Raw genomic sequence first — 17910 nt, 5'->3', positions numbered from 1 at the left:
GTGGTTTTGATTTGCATTTCTCTGATGATGAGTGAGGCTGAGCACTTTTTCATTTGTCTCTTGGTTGCCCGTATATCTTCTTTTGAGAAGTGTCTATTCATGTCTTTTGCCCACTTTTTTTTGTGTGTGTGTTGTTCAAAACATGTACTTTATTTTCCTTAAACATTATATTTATGCTTTCTGTCACTATCCAGCCTTTTTTTCTTAGATAAGAAAATACAGTTTATTTAGAAAGTAAATTAGAGTGCGAGAAAGAGGAAATTTACCTCCCCAAAGGTAGAGGAGGCAGCCAAAGTTAGGAAACATGGCCTGGCCATAGCTCAAAGAGCACATGGCCACACTGTAGCTTAGCAAGGCAATGGCCACTATACAGCTTTTTTTTTTTAAGCCTGAGTTACGTTGTGGGTTTAACCCCAACAGAATAACCATCCCCCAGTCCTAGAAGTTCTTTTCCCTCATCACTTTGCCTTTCTGTGTGTTCTGTATAAAACGAGGACCTTGGGGAAACCATATTTCCTGCAAATGCAGAAGGCTGTGAGCAGGGCCCAGATCGGCAGGCCGAGATAGACACAACTGGTTCTGACACCAGATATGCTATGCCTTCCGGGACTGAGGTGCAGCCGTATGCACGTCTGAAAGTTCATCCCAACTTGCCACTAGAAGAAGGATCTGATAGTTTGGCCGGGTGAGGTAGGACCAGTCACACGACCGTGGGAATTCCGGCGAGGGAGGCTGTGTGCCACTTTCATGGACGGAACACATAGCTAACGGCTTTCCTGACACTGTTTTAAAAGACAAAGATCTGGGGTTTTGGCATTTTTTCTTTAACTTATAAAGATTCAAGTCTCTAGTATTAGTTCCTCTGGTTGAAAATGGAAGCAACTGGCTATGGTGCTACAAAGAGAGCTGAGCTGCACCAGAATACTTAAGACTTTAAAATTAAATTCTGAGTTACCTGATAAAAATATATGTCAGCATACTAACTATTCAACAAAGATCTAGGATATGGGGTACTTAAAAATACATTTCTCTTGGATCAGCACCAAAAAATATCAGTTTCTATACAACCCATGTCAAGTTTTTAAGCGCAGGCAAGTTAAAATTATTTCTGATAACAACCACAAACACCACAAAAATCACTAAAGATCTATCCAAACAACTTTCAAATATATGTTACCATCAAGGTCATGCAGTTCAGAAGAACATTATAATGAGCATCCCTGGATTTCTGTAGTGAGAAGACGTTTGACGTCAACTTCGTGTAATGGGAGTATTTCACACCTCACACAAAGGAGGCACTGGTACTTAGAACCCTAAGAAAACTACCAGCACTGTCAAGACTGAGGAGAAGAATTTGTGCAGCCTTCCGCAGTTTCAAAGTAGTGGTAGATACTTGTCCTCCTGGTGATGTCTGACGCAGTTTCTTGCAAGCTGTTTTTCAGACCTGGTTGGACGTAACGGTTCATCAGGAGGAGGAGTTCTAGGGTGTCCTTTCTGTCCCTGCTCCTGGCAGCAAGGTGCAGGGGGTTCAGGAGGCCCTTCGTTGGGGCATTGATACCCAAATCGTGCTGAAGTAAGAAAGAAGCCACTCTGGCATGATTCCACTCACAAGCAATGTCCAGCCATCCAAGGTCACTGCATGGACATCTGCCCCTTGTGCAGCCAGCTCATGGACAGTGTCCAAGTGTCCACTGTAGGCTGCTCGGTGAAGAGGGGTATAGGCTTCCTCATCCCTGGTGTTCACATGAGTGGCCTTTTCCGAAAGGAGTCTCAGCACTGTAATAAGCCGATTCTTTTCAGCAGCCCACAGAAGCAACTTGCTTGGGTCTTTTTCCATTTTATTTTCTTGGAATTGATACCACTCTTCATTTTTTTCATCTTGTTCCTCATCTTCATCAGAATTGCCTACCCAGAGACTCTGAGAACCAGTGGGAATAAGATGTCTGTGTGTTTCCAATAATTCAAGTTGGTTAAAGTGTTCAGAAAAGTCCAAGGAGTTCTCTTGGTTTCGTTTTTCATCATCTTTTTCTTTTTCCATTTTTACTACTATTCTAAATAAAAAGCATTTCAAATGTCAGGGTATAAGTAGTCTTTCTAGAGATGAATTATGTCTGCTTTATTCATCATGATCTGCTGCTGACCCTGGCGCGGGCAGTCGCATCTGCCAAGCCCAAGGGTCTCAGTGACAAGCGCAAAGGGGTGCGTGGGGGCCGGGACCCTGCCGGGGGACCTTAGCACAGCGGGGGCAGAGCAGCCACTTCGCCTTCCCTGGGATCATCGCGCAGCCCGACCCACTGGGAACACCCAGACCGCACGAAACCTCCATGAGGGAGGCTCACTTTTTTAAAAAATTTTTATTCATGGCCGGGCTCAGTGGCTCAGCCTGTAATTCCAGCGCTTTGGGAGGCCGAGATGAGTGAATTGCCTGAGCTCGCAGGTTCGAGACCTGCCTGGGTAACTTGGCAAGACCTCATCTCTACAATAAAAAAAAAAAAAAAATAGCCGGGCATGGTAGCGCGCGCCTGTAGTTCCAGCTACTTGGAAGGCTGAGGAGGAAGGATCGCCGGAGCCCAGCAGGTCGAGGCTGCAGTGACCGGGAGAGGCCACCGCACTCCAGTCTGGGCGACACAGTGAGATTCCAACTCAAACAAAAAAATATTTTTTATTCACTTATTTATTTTTAATTATTATTTATTTTTTAAATTATAAAGATGTGGAGTACAATTCAGAGTTAGGTATACAACCACTGATTATGCAGGTATCCTCGTTGATGAGGTATGCCCTTCCCTCCCCTAGCAGTTTCCCTCAACTGCCAATCCCACCCCGCCTCCTCCCTGACAGTTTCCTTTTTAATGGAGCTGTTTGTTTTTTTCCTTTCAGCGCGGTTGAGTTCCTTGTAGATCCTAGATGTTAGGCCTTTGTCAGATATACAGTTGGCAAATATTTTGTCCCATTCTGTGGGCTGTCTCACTGCTCTCTTGATGCAGATCTGGAAATGACAATACAGAAATTCATATGGAAATATAAACGACCACAAAAACCAAAACAATCCTTAGTAAAAGAAACAAAGCAGGAGTTATTACACTTCCAGACTTCAAACTTTACTCTAAGACTACAGTAATCAAAACAGCCTGTTTCTGGTACAAGAACAGGCATATAGACCAATGGAACAGGTACAGATTCTGGAAGCAAAACCTCAATTTCTCAACCAACTCATCTTTGTCAAAGCGTCCAGCAACAACCATTGGGGAGAGGAGAACCTATTTAGTAAATGGTGCTGGGAAAACTGGCTGATCACATGCAGAAGATTGAAACAGGACATATGTGATTTTCACTCCAAAATCTGAAGATACCTAGCCAGAAAATACATAATTGCTAAGGCAAATTTTCAGCTCTAGCATGGAGATTAATAATAATAAATAACACTGATTGAGTGCTTAGGTACAAGTATTACCCTATTTTATAGATGAGGTAATGAATCCACAGAGAGGTTAAATAACTAATCCAAGGTCACATATCTAATAAATGGCACAGCTGAATTTTAATCCCAAGTCCTAAACTAAGCCCACAATCTTAACCATTATATACTTCTTAAAGAATTGAAAATTATATGTTGATCTAGAATAAATCATCTTACACTTTGAAATTGGTTTTGGCCTAGAAATCTTTTAAATAATTTGTATGTCACCATTTTGTATGGCTAGTTAATGAAACAATATTCAATCCATTTAATGGATTGTCCATTCAATTAATACTTATGGAGTACTTCCTCTTAGTCTTCTGTGTTCCACAGTCAAGACATCAGCTTATAGTCAGGGACAAAGTACCTAATATGGGAAATAAAAAATAACACTCTTGGACAATAACTCTGACTGAATTGACAACATGGGTATCCAAAACTTTCCTACTTTTATATAATTTAATAATTTTCAGCAATTTCAATTCACTGAATACAATTTAATTTTATATCATTGTCAAGGTTTCTATATAATTAAACACATAAATTAAATAACAGTATTTGTCAGATAAGGGGTCTTGATTTCTGGTTCAGAAAATGTGTCTGCTATAGTGGGTGCTAAATTGGAGGTACTGATCATGCTAAATGTCAGAGGTGTAAAGAAAATGGAGAGATAACGGAGAGGATTGACTATCTAGTTAGGGGCTGCTTCATGGAGGAAGACAATTTTGAACTGGACCCTGAATAATAAATATAACTTGAGTAAAGAGAGAAGCAAAAGGCAAGCAAACAAACAAACCCTACAGAGATCCTCCAGGGGATATTTATGTGTAAGAATAGAATGTTTAAATCCACAAAAGAAACCAAAAAGGAATGATTCAAAGGGGAAGAGAACTAGAAGCAGAGACAGAAGTCAAAAGAGAGACTTTCAAAGAATGGGCAATAATCCTCTTCAAATGATACAAGGATATGGAAGAAGATAAGAGCAAGAACAGAGCATGAAATAAGTCTTGAAGCTTCTGAACAGTGACCCGTAGAGTGGAGCAGGTAGTAGCCAGGCTGCAGAAGCTTAACATGGATGGTTAGACAGAGGAAGTAGTTGGTAAATACAGCATATGTGGAGCTTAGTAGTGAAGGGATGAAGTTAGACAACAAGAGAAAACCAAGTCATACAAAAGTCCATCTACGTTTTAAGATAATAGGTTCAAGATTATTTGAGGGGTAAAGGAGAAGAAGCCTGTAGTCCAAGAGAGAGCAAAGATACCATGTACTTTCGAATAATTAAGAGATAAAGGCCCCCAAAAGGACAAGAAGAATGTGATCCAGATCTCAGGTGTACCTTACCTTCAGAGCAGCAGTTCCTTCATTCAACAGGTATTTGTGAGATACTGTGGGGCATGGGAGACATAGGAGAGGAAAAACTAAACAACCAAATAACAAAACAGAATACTTGCCCTCATGAAACTTTATCCTTTAGTAAGAGAGAAAAATTTTTAAACACATAATCACTAAAATTAAAATTAAAATTACAAATGGTGATCAGTATCATGAAACAGTTAGCAGTAAAAGTTAAGCAAAGAAACATGGGGAAAGCTACAAAGGGAAAGCCTTCCTGAAAATGTGAGAGTTCTACAAAGATCTGAAGGGAAAATGGAAACCAGCCATGCAAAGACCTGAGGGAAGGAGGATATAAATTTTTTTGGCAAGAACAGCAAGTATAAGGGCTCCAAGGTTAAAAAATAACGTTTGATATGTTCCAGAAACTAAGAGAAAGTCAAGCAAATCAAATGGCAATGATAGCTCAGTGAGCTTCCTGGTCTCCCAGTGAAAAAGATCAGGCCCAGTTCCATTTTCATTCTGAGTCAAGCGAGACAGAGGTGAACACCACCCTCTACCCCTCCTCTGATTCTGTGAAACAAAGAGCAGGCTGCTTCTAGAAAGAGAATAGGCAGGTCAGGGTGGGCCAGCCAAGGAACAGATAACTGCAGGAGAAGCAGCTGGGGATCATGGAGAAGTATGTCTCTGTCCTGCCTCTGAGCCGTGGAGAAAACTCCTAAGAGTCACAGGACAAGAAAGTCTGTGCTGCTTAATTGATTTATAAGTTGATAGTGGGGTTTCTTCATCATTTAACTTTTTTTTTTAATTTTAAAGATATGGAGTACAATTCAGGGTTAGGTATACAAATGCATGCACCCTTGTTGATGAAGAGTGCCCCCCTTCCCCTAGCAGTTTCCCACTACTGCCAATCCCTTTCTTATAGTATTATAATAATTGTTCAAGGTCCCCTATAAGTCAGAATGTGTGGTACTCTGTTCTTTGTTTCTGTGATAGATCACTGAGTATGATAGACTCTAAGTCCATCCAAGTTGCTGCGAAGTCATAATTTTGTCTTTCGTTATGGCTGTGTCATATTCCATTGTGTATATGTATCACAATTTTTTTTAGCCAGTGTACTTTTGATGAGCAGCATGGTTGGTTCCGTGCTTTTGCTATTGTCACTAATGCGGCAATAAACATGCATGTGCAGGTATCTTTTTCACAGAATGATTTGAGTTCCTTAGGGTACATTCCCAGTGGGGGATAGCGAGGTTGTATGGAAGGTAGATTTTTAGATCTTTTAAGGAATTGTCACACTGTTTTCCACAGTTTAGTTACTCCTCTTTACAGATGACAAGATTCTATACCTCGAGAATCCAAGAGAATCTGTCAGAAATCTCCTTGCATTGATAAAGGACTTTGGTAAAGTCTCAGGGTACAAAATAAATGTGCAAAAGACAGTCGCATTCCTATACACCAACAATAAACAAACAGAAACCCAAATAAAAAGCACAATCCCATTTACAATAGCCACACAAAAAAAAATGAAATACCTTGGCATCTTCCTAACCAGAGAAGTGAAAGAAAGACCTTTATAACAAAAACTACAAAGCACTGCTAAAAGAAATCAGAGATGACACAAACAAACGGAAAAATACTCCATGCTCATGGATTGGAAGAATCAACATTGTTAAGATGTCCATTCTACTCAGAGCAATCTACAGATTTAACCCAATAGCGATTAAATTACCAGCAGCATTCTTCTCAGACTTGGAAACGACAATACAGGAACTCATATGGAAGCATACATAACTATGAATAACCAAAACTATCTTCAGAAAAACAAAAACAAAGTGGGAGGTATCACACTCCCAGACTTTAAACTTGTATATAAAGCTACAATAATTAAAACAGCCTGTTACTGGTATTAGGCATATAGACAAATGGAACAGGATAGAGATCCCAGAAGCAAAACCTCAATTTCTCAACCAACTCATCTTCACCAAAGACTCTACCACCAACCACTGGGGAGAGGAGAACCTATTCAGTAAATGGTGCAAGAAAACTGACTGACCACATGCAGAAGATTAAAACAAGATCGCTACCTAACACCATACACAAAAATAAACTCTAAATGGATCAAAGACCTAAACGTAAAACCTCAAACTATAAGAACCTTAGAAAATCCAGGAGACACCCTTATGGAAATTAGAACTGGCAACCAATTCCTAAGCAAGTCGTCTTTTGCTACCACATATAGTAAATAAGGTGGGTGATCAAATAGGCAGTACCAGTAAAATTAATTTTTGTTGAGGTATAATTGATAGAGAGAAAGAGAGAACAGTTTGATGAGATCTAACAAATATATACGAGGGGAGCCCCCAAAAACCCAGAATTATTTCTTGGAGGTCAGGCCCCTTGTAGTAAAGCCTTTTCCCGCTAGGAAAGTGTTCTAGGAACCCATCAGCATCAGTGTGCCAGCTAGCATTGCCATGAGAAACTGCGTTTGGCTTCAGTGAATTTTTTTTGGAGATTCTTTCAACACATTTGCCCATTTCATAATGGGTGATTTATGAGCACACCTGCCTATACCGTGCTGAGTGTGCAGCCGTTTTTGACCAAGAATGGCATGATCCCCCATCCCATCCTCCCTATTTACCAGATCTTGCCGAGTGACTTTGTTTTTGTTTTTTTGGATGAAAAAAATCCTCAAAGGGAAACGTTTTATCGATGTGTAAGAGGTGAAATAAAAAACAGTAGAGAGAAACACTAGAGGCATCACAGTTGACGGGGTCAAAAACTGTTTTGAGCAGTGGAAACAGCATCTTGACAGGTGTATTGGATCCAGTGGAGAATACTTTGAAGGTGACTGAAGTTTAAACATGTAAGAATAAATACACAATTTTTTATTAATAACTTTTGGGGGTTCTTTTGGTTCTGCTCACACATCCTTGTCACTACCACTCCAGTTAAAATACAGAACATTCTCTTAACTCCAGAGTTCCCTAAAATGCTTTCCTAGTAAATAATGCCCTTCCCCAATTGCTATTTCTGATTTCTCTCACTATAGAATTGTTTTGTCCTTTTAAAGGATCATATTACATTTATCACCATTTATTTTATTCCATTTATTTCATTCATCATTAAATCCATTTAGTGGCATGTATCAGTAGTTCATCTCTTATTATTGCTCTCCAGTATTATATTGTGCAAATATATCACAATTTGTTTATCAATTTTACTGTTGATGGGTATTTTGGTTATCTTCAGTTTGTATCTATTATGAATATAACTGTTATAAAATTAATATACACATATTTTTGTAGGTATATTTTTTCATTTCTCCTGAGTCATTATCTGGGAATATAATACCTGAGTTATAGGGATGATATTTAGCTTCATAAGAAAATGTAAAATAGATTTCAAAAATGTTTGTAAACGTTCACTTTTCTAGCAGCAATATATGAGAGTTCTGGTTGCTCCACATCTTCTTCAACATTTGGTATTGTCATTCTTTGTCATTTTAGTCATTCTTGTGGGCATAAAGTATCATCTAATTGTGGTTTAATTCATATTTCCTTAATGGCTAATGATGTTGAGCATCTTTTCATGTGCTTATTGGCCATTCCTATATCTTCTTTTACAAACTGTTCAAGTCTTATGTCATTTTGGGGGGTTGTTAATCTACATATTCATGATTTTCAGTAGTCTGTTATAAGCCATTTGGCATAAATATGTTCATTTTATTATATTAATTAGATTATGTGAATATTTTCTCACTCTCTGTGACTTGCCCATTCATTGTCTCACCTGTGTCTTCTGATAAACAGATATTTTTAATTTGATGTATTCTACTTTATTAATTTTGCTATGGCTAATATTTTTGTGTCTTTTCTAAGAAATTTTTTCTAACTCAAGATAATGAAAATATCATAAATCTCATTCTAGAAGTTTATGGTGTCAGTTTATAAATTTAAATCTTTAATCAATTTCAAATTAATTTTTGTGTGGTGTGAGAGATTAAGGTGCAGTTTCCATATAGATATCCTGTATTTCCACCATGGTGTTGAAATCAGATACCATGAATCTTATAAAATTTTTTTCTAGTTCAAGCTTGTTTTAGCTGTTCTAAAACTTAGGTGGAAATGCAAATACTGTTCTTTTTCAAATTTGTTTTGACTATTACAGATCCTTTAAATTTCACATCAGTTTGTCTATAAAATCAGCTTGTCTATAACTACAAATCTGGCTGTAATTTTGAGTGGGGTAGTGTTTGATTCATAGATCAACTTGGGAGAAACCAATATCTTAACAATATTAGGATTTCCAATTCATGAACATAGAATATAGTTTTCAATTGATTAAGGTTTTCTTAAATTTCTGTCAGTAATGTTTTCCAGTTTTCAATGTTTTATATCTTTTGATGCTTACTGTGACTGGCATTTTAAAGTTTTATTTTCCAATTGTTTGTTGTTAGTATATAAAAATACAGGCCTGGCCTGGTAGCTCTCGCCTATAATCCTAACATTTTCAGAGACTGAGACTGGAGAAACACTTGAGGCCAAGAGTTCAAAACCAGCAACATAGTAAGACCTTATTTCTACAAGACAATTTATAAAATAGCTAAGCGTAGCATGCCTATAGTCCCAGCTATTCAGGAGACTTGAGGCAGAAGTATCACCTGAGCCCAAAATGTTGAGACTGCAGTGAGCCGTGATCATGCCACTGCACTCCAGTCTGTGGGTGACAAAGTGAGACTCCTACTCAAAAAAAAAAAAAGCATGTATTTTATTTTAGCTGCTAAGCTTGTGTTAATATTGTTATGTGGTAATAGAAATCAAATGCAACTTATATCCCGTGTCCCCCCAAATCCACTTATTATTTCCAATAGATTTTTTGTTTCTCATTCCTTTACATGTTCTATGTACATAATATTTTCTGATAGTAAAGACTATTTTACTTTCTCCTTTCCAAATATTTGATTTTATTAATTTTCCATTTTGTTTCTCCACTTTCTATTTTATTCATTTCCACTCTTAATTTTATTGTCTTTCTTCTACTTATTAAAGAGATTGATTTTTTTCTTTAGCTTTTAAGGATAGACATTAGACAATTCATTTTAGAACTTTGTTCTTCTTTAACACAGACATTTAAAGCTATCAATTTTTCTCTAGGCCCTTCTGTAGCACATTTTATATATTTTGAAATACTATGATTTCCCTTATGATTTCTTTCCTTGAATTTTTAGTTGTTTAGACTGAGTGTGTTAATTTCCAGCTACAAAAAAAAGAAAAAATAAATTTCAGCTACTTGGAGATATAAGTATTTTTTAGTATATTTTTGTGATTGATTTCCAATTTAATTCTGTTATGATCAGAAAACATGCCTGGATAGTAAGAGTAAAAAACAATCCTGCAAATGCTTTCCCATCAATACAATATTGAAATTTGTGCTCCCAGTGTGAGACATGCTTCTCCTGATGAATGAGAACACTGGGGTTGCCACAAGCTGAGTAGCAGAGATGGTAGCATGACTAAACAAAAAGTAGATGCTGTCACCTGGTTTGACAGGGCACTGTTGACCACAACATTGGTAAGATTGTTGATATCCAGTCCCAAAATCCCTGTAATCACAACTGTGGGTTGTGTAGAAGCAGTATTGCCCAACTTTAACTTTGGTGCCTTTATTTTTAGAAAAATCCATTCTTCTAGGAAAGAATTGATGCAACTGGTGTTCTCAAGCTGAATCCTGTAGTCTGTGTTGCTGGAGCTTGGTTACTGAGTGAGAACAGGCCGGCAGAAGATGTACTTGTGATTGGTTAGGAATGAGTCCCAAAAAGAGGCCCTCCCACACTACGAATAAAGTAAACCCTGCAATTGAAGTAATGGTTGTTGTCTTTGCAAAGCCGAAAGTGGACCTACCTGTAGGAGGGCCAGAACTAAACCTGCTCATGATTTTAAAACCCTGGTGGCGGCAGCAGCAGCTGCTGCTACCAGCCCTGTTCACTCTGCAGGCTCCAAAATAAATTGGTAGGTCTTCAAGACTACATAGTCACCAAAGGGGTGGGCTAGGGCCTACATAAACTGGATTGGCCTTGTCAGTGGGCAGTTTTTTGTTTTTGTTTTTTTAATCCATTATGACTCCTACTTTATAGAGGAGCAACTCAGGACTCAGAAGGGGAAAGGTTTGCTAAGGTCATGATAAGCAAGAGAGCTGAGGCATAAAACCAGATCTTCTAATTCTAAATTCAGTTTCGAAATGATGATGAGTTGCATGGATTTTATAATCTAAGCCAGAAGGCAATTCCCATTACAGTTATCAAACTAGACAGCCAGCATGGTTGAGAATAGTGTATAACCATTCAGGATAACCAGTAGAAGGAGAGTATTTACTTAGAAAAGATTCAAAAAACATTATCTTTGTCTGAAAATTAGCAGTGCTCCTTCATATTCATATTTTACAGTCTTTTACTTGAATTGTCCTGCACGTTTGTATCTCTAGCCATACATTTATACTTGTCCTTTTCTCCAGTATCCTGGGGATGTGTGAACTTTATTGACAGCAAGAGCAAACGTGCTACCCACTTCAGGGTGGCTTTTATTACTAATACTTCCAATCTGGGATCACTGTGCTAATAATTGCACTTTTTCTACACATATTTTCTTATTACACCTTAAGAGTATTAGACTCCAGAGTGAGATCAAGGCAGAGTTTTACATTTATCTGCAGTTAGTAGATGAAGAAAATCAGAAGTGAGATAATTATCTTAAGGTCCCACAAGCAGTCAGGGGCTAAGCCAATATTGGAACCCATATTTCCCAATTCCAAATCTTGGGCTCTTCTACCACCCTCATGAGAAGATAATGCAGGCCCCTTGTCTACCTGCATGGAGAGGTTTGCATACACAACAGTGTCATTCATCTTGCACCTCTACAGTACTGCAACAGGTCTTTTACAGGGTGTATTATTACTTTAATTTGTCCTAGTGTTTTACTGGCCCCTTCCATCATAAAAAATATCAAACTTTTTCTACTACTGCAAGTTATAAAGATAAATATGTTATATCATATACTAAAACATTTTCTTTGATGTAATAGTTAAATTTTTCTTCTGGTTTTAAAATAAATTAAGACATATTCATAGGCCTGAAAATTATTGTAGACCCTAGTCTCTGTGCCTCCTAGGCGTAATAGAAAAGAATTGCCCTGAATTTTTTTTTTTTTTCTGGAGAGTGTGAGGCAGTAGAATTAGGGAGGCTTGTTAGACCAGTTCTTAATCTGAGGTTCATAGACAACTTGAGTCACTGAACTCAATTAAGTGGTGTGAAAAATTTGGAACATATGTAGAGTTGTGCATTTTTCTGAGAAAAGAGTGCATAGTAAACATATTAGATTCTCAAAGGGATCCAAGGTCCAAAAACAGATTAAGAAAAAGGAGACCATCCATTGTAGTGAGTGTACACTGAGAACTCACTAACTTGAGGTAGCTCGACCTCTGTATTTCTAAAGATTATAGATGCAGTTGAATAGGTTTAGATGTTCCTTGACTCAAGCATAGATACTCTCCTTCATCCTCCCACATATAGAGACATGGTCAAATCTTGAACTCTGTCCTAACAGCCTTGAAGCATTTGGTCAGATGAAGAGAACTTTAGCATTTGGAGTTGGTCTCCAGGACCCCAGGATCAAGTCTATCCCTTTCTCCATCAACTTCTGAGGACAGTACTCTGAGTAAGGAAAGAATTTATCCTGAAGCAGGAAAGATCCAAAGGCCATATACTTTGGGGACAGTGACTGATTGTTGGCAGAAGTAAGACATCGCGTGGTGTCACTTAAATGTCCTCAAGTCAGTCCTTGGCAACTTGTCTCAAATTCCTCAACAGAAGGCTCTGTCAACTAAAGGAGTCGCAACACCCTTTAGGAAACTAATAAAGAGCTGCAAACATTGGCAGGAAGAGAACCCACCCACACATTGGCAAGAGCAACAGTAGTGGTGAGAAGAGCCCTACAAAGGCCAAAGAACAGGGCTACAGAAGTAGCAGCTGTGAATCTGGGCCAGCAAAGAGGCCGCAAGGAGAGTAACTTTGGTGCTAGCTGCAAAAGAATGTAATAATGCCCACCATTAGGAGGAAATGGTACAGACTGGAGGATTTGAGGACCCAGTAACTCTCCCATCATTCTAGGGCTTAGGCCCTGCCCCCACCCTCAATCCAAATGAGTACCCATATGGGGGAGGCAGCAGTGGGAGAAGGCAACCCAGAGGGAAGGAGGATTTTATCACTGACATTGTTTAGGACTAGCCCATGATGAGCATGAAAAGCAGACCGACTTTGAGACAGTTTTATTATTGTTTTTAAATTCGCCACAGGCAGTGCCCCCCTTCCCTCCTTATTGCCTGCACCTGGGGTGGACTTCTCCCACCATCCCTCCCTCTTGGCACACCGTTGCCCCAATCACTGAGGCCTGAGAAATAATGGAGACGAAATTAGTCTTCTACTCTTGACAAACTGCAAAATAACTCTGACTGTCCTGGAGAGATGATCATCTATTTGTAGTTCCTCCCACGTAGGTCCTAAGAAGCAAGTGGGCAAAAGTCGAGCCCTGGCTGGAGTGATGGCTGCCAGCATCCCACAGCCAGAGATAATTCCTTTTTGCTCTACTCTTGCAGCTCACTTCAAATACAAAGGGCATTGATTCATATGGGCTACAGAAAATACTTTCATAAGGGCATGATATCAGACGCTTTGGTTTTCAAATGCTTAAAGTAAATGTCAAAATACAGAGTAGGCCTTTCATAATATACCATTCCAATTATCTCACCTTTTTTGAAGGGGTCCAAAAATTATCTTCTCACCCTAACAAAGATCTCACATAGAACTTTCTTCTAACCTGTAGGAGAAATACCTGTTCACCTCCTTTTTATTTTTCTTCTATCTAAGCTGAATTCCTTCCTGTCTTTATGCTGCTTTTCCCCTCTAGACTCCATTGAAAAGACAAGCTTCCTGTAGAAAGTCTATTTAAATGGATGCTGTGTCTCTTTTACTCACACATCAGAAACGTAGAAATCTGGCTTTTTCATACCAGAATGACATGGGGGGGAGGGTGAATCTCATTAACTTGTCAGTTCAGTGTATATTTGCAAACACTTGTTTCACATCAATACAAACTTGGATAGGAAAAAATGTATTGTGCTCATTAAAGTATTGTTTGACAAAAAGACATGCTGGAGAAAACAACTGCCTCCATGTGTGTTAAAGTGCTTTTAGTTTTATGGTGTGATTTATTCTCTTCTTTTTGAAAAGTCCCTTTTCTTCAAACTTATAAAAATAATAAATTATTTATTTTCATGTCCAAGTGGATTCCCTAATGTTTGATTACTGTTTCACCAAAAGGAAAATAAATACAATGTGTGTTATTAAAGTAATTCAGTGCAAATTGGGCATAACACAAAATTACATTATTAACAGCTGTTAAATGACTATAAAATGTAATTAGACACACTCAATTCACTACTCATGAACTGGACCTGATTTCTAAAATATCAATTTAGAACTTTGATTACTCATGACAAAAGACAACATATTTAGATTCTAGGTTTAAATTCCAGGTAATGGATGTATCCCTCTAAGACCTTTACTGGGATTCTAAATAGGAGGAGGAGGAAAGAGTTGTTTAAGTGCAGGAGGAGGGCGAGTGTGAGTTATCATGTGGGTGCCGGCTGGGTTCCCACTGAATCCCTGCCAGCTGCAGTGAGGCATGAGTGCCTTGGTTAAATTTTAACTCTCTGCTTACAAAGAAGCAACAAAGCCCAGCACAGATACTTCTACTCTAGATGTTTATGACTGTTGCTCTTCTTGACTACCTCACTTTCTTGGTTGCCTTTTCAATATATTACATTAATGTGGTTAATAAAAATAAAACAAAATAAAACCAGTAAAAAACGTGGGGATGTTCATATCAGCGCTTTACTACTCTGAGACAGGATGACACAATGCCTGGTATGTGCTTTGGGATCCACAGGGGGATGTAACTGTTCTCACTGCAAACTCCTTACTCTAATCACCCCAGCCCTTCCTACTCTGTCCCTATCTACCTTCTCAGTGTGATTTCCAGCTGTTTACCTAAATGCTAGATTACATTCCCCTTTTCACACTCCACTCTTGCCTTCAGGCTACACTTCCACATGCTTTCTCCCTTCCTGGAGCTTTGACTAAATCCCAAATGAGAGATCTCCGTTCCCTTCTGAGATCCCCTCGAGTCCTCAGTCTGAGCCTCTTTCAAGATAGTTACTACAGCGTTTTCTGGTGAGAGACTGGAATAGCATTGTGGTTAAGAGCATAGACAAAACTGAGTTTCAGTTCGAGCACTTCTAGTTCCTGGTGGTGTGATTATGGGTAAATTGCATCACCTCTCTGAGCTTCAATGTTATCATTTATAAAATGGACACAATAATGGCTCCGTTTCCTTATCTCCAAATCCTGAGCTTATGACAGTTTGGGAATTCTGAAATCTGGGGATTTTTAAAGGTATCGTGTGCTACAAAACACCACTCAGAAGATTCTCAGACTGAGAAGGTAGATAGGGACAGAGTAGGAAGGGCCAGGGTGCCTAGATACTGCATTGAGAGTACTACCTCACGTTTTTGTTTTCCTTTTCAATATATCTCACTAATATGGTAAAATAAAATAAAATAAAATAAATTTTAAAATATGGGGATGTTCATATCTGTGTTTTTCTCCTTTGAGGCAGGATATTACCTTGGGAGTAACCACTTTAGTATTTCAACAGTGAAACAAATGAATAATTATACAAAGTCGGATAAGATGACAAATAGCCTCATGTCATTTCAGGTCAGCTTTGGCTGCCAAGTTAATTATGAAAAAAATCATACGAACCAACCTCGGGTTTTTAAAGCTTTGTATTTTAGAACTGTGTATAAAGGATTATGGACCCGTGAGGGGTAAATGAAATATGTGTAACACTTAACATTGTGCTGACACATAATAAATGCTTAATGAAGGTATGCTATTGTTATATGATCACTTGTGTACTTGGCTTCAACTCCTTATTGGTAGTGGGCACTTGGAAACTGCTCACGTTGCATTGCACATTGTAGGTGCTCAATAAACGGTCTTTGGATGAAAGACATCACTGCTTAAATACATTTCTAGTCACAGAAATGCAGAGCTTTATAAATGGCTGTAATCTAAAGAGTAGACTTGAATTTCTCCAAATTTTATAGACTGGACCATCAAGAGGCAAAATACATCAAAATTAATTCACATGGATTTTTTACAGGGAGGGGTAGATCGTTTCATCTCTCACGACAATCACACAAACATGACCAGCTTTCAGACAGAGTGAAAAGAATGCAGTTGGAATGAAGCACTCAATCCACGACCTGGCAGGAGCAAAAGCAAGGGCAAGAGAGAGGCATTTGACCCAGAGGTCATGTGAAGCCAGAGTGGGAACTGAGGGAGAGTAGCTGACTTCTGGGTGGGATGAGCACTTTGGTGGCATGAGTTGGTGGTCTGAGGACAGTCACCCTCCAAATGCAGCCAGCACAATCAAGACTAATTGGTCTTTGTCTGTAGCCTCAATGCAGGCCCCAATCTGAATAGGTCTCCTTCCCTCCGGCTGACACCCCTAAGAGGATTCAGCACTTGTGAGTAATTTGGCCAAGCCTAGCCAAAGCAATAAAACCTTTAGAGCTTTTCCAAGATCTACTTTCTACAGGGAAGAAAGATCCTGCAGGCAAGTTAGAGGAGCTTGTCTTCCCTAAGCAGGGTTAAAGGCTTCAATGAACTGCATTTGGAATATTCATACAGATGAAGGGAGAATAGATCTCCAAGGAGAAAAATGAGCTGCCTTCTACACTGGCTGAGATATGGTTTATTGAATGGCAGGTCACTTCGCTTGGATGATCAGCAATTTGTCATATGTGACTGGAGGCCTCTGGGAATCAGGGACTGGGAATGTGAAAAAATCAATGGGAGTTCTGACCCAGAGGAAACATTTTTCAGCATAAATTCATTCATTTACTCCTCTCAGTCTTCAAGGCCACTCCTGAGTTCAAGATGGTCCCAATGTAGGAACTAGTTCTATTAAGCCATAAGGTCTGCCAAGAGTAGTTGTAGTCAAAGTGGTTCTTTAAGTGCATTAGGTAGGTTGGACTCATTCTGAAATGTTGGTCTCATATCTAAAGATATGCCTGGAAAGGAAGGCATACTGCTGTTGTAATTTCAATAAATGTATGTGAACCTCGACAGCTCACGGGAATCTGCCTGTTTATTTCAGTGATACTACTACTGTTGAAAACACTTTCAAGATCCCTTTTTGGAAACTAAATTCAGAGTTTGCACTACATTCTTAAAAGAATCCATAAGTTACCCAAAGACAAAAACCAAGTAGGTAGTCCAGGAAATAACATTTAAAAATAAAGTAATAAAGAAGTAATGCTTTTCTCAGTGTCTAATCCTAAAGATAAAATAATAACTTTTACTGAGATCCCTCCACATGCCAGGTGTTTTTGTATGACCCTAATTTCATTTCATCTTTAAAATAACTGCCTCAAGGTAGGTTAAATTACTCTCATGTAGAAAATGGGGCTCAGAGAAGTCAAGTAACTTCTTCAAGGTCACACAGCTCATCAGTGCAAAGAGGTGAGATTGTGAACATTTCTTCATTTGTCTGCAAGTCAATGAGTGCTCTTTCTGTTATGCTACAGTGTCTTCTTTGAAAGTCATTATAATTAAAGAAAGGAGTGGTCCTCTCAACACTAAAACAGTCACACAATTTCTTTCTTATTTTCAAACCAAGTAATAACAAAGAAGCTATTTGTTTTGAGATATAAGAGTTCCAGGAAAGTTAGGACTGGATCAGGCATTTGTAAATCAGATAATTTTAGATGCTGAAGAAGAGTGTGTTACTTAAATAAACCCTGGGAATCATTTGATAAATATGATAATTCTGATGAAAAGGTTCATTTTTTTTCTATTTCATTCGCATTTTAACTTCTAAGTACAACTTTTGGGACTTAGACCCCCAGGGAGTGTATGAGTGAGGACTCCCTCCCCCAAGAAATGCAATTATTTTTTGGAAGGCAAGTCCCTTGCAATACAAGCTTCCCCCACTAGG

General features: G+C 38.7%; 1 pseudogene across 1 annotated transcript; it reads right to left on the bottom strand.

Annotated features, from left to right (window-relative positions):
• Positions 1 to 1334: 1334 nt before the first annotated feature.
• LOC103253942 lies at positions 1335 to 2127 on the bottom strand (annotated as a pseudogene). Its single transcript, XR_503922.1, has one exon. The product of XR_503922.1 is annotated as an ankyrin repeat domain-containing protein 49 pseudogene (transcript).
• Between the last annotated feature and the right edge of the window lie 15783 nt (positions 2128 to 17910).

This window comes from Carlito syrichta, unplaced genomic scaffold (assembly GCF_000164805.1).
Source record: "Carlito syrichta isolate Samal-C Ts95f unplaced genomic scaffold, Tarsius_syrichta-2.0.1 Scaffold257838, whole genome shotgun sequence".
NCBI lineage: Eukaryota > Metazoa > Chordata > Mammalia > Primates > Tarsiidae > Carlito > Carlito syrichta.
Note: the sequence above shows the minus strand (reverse complement) of the source record. Positions and strands in the feature narration are given on the sequence as shown.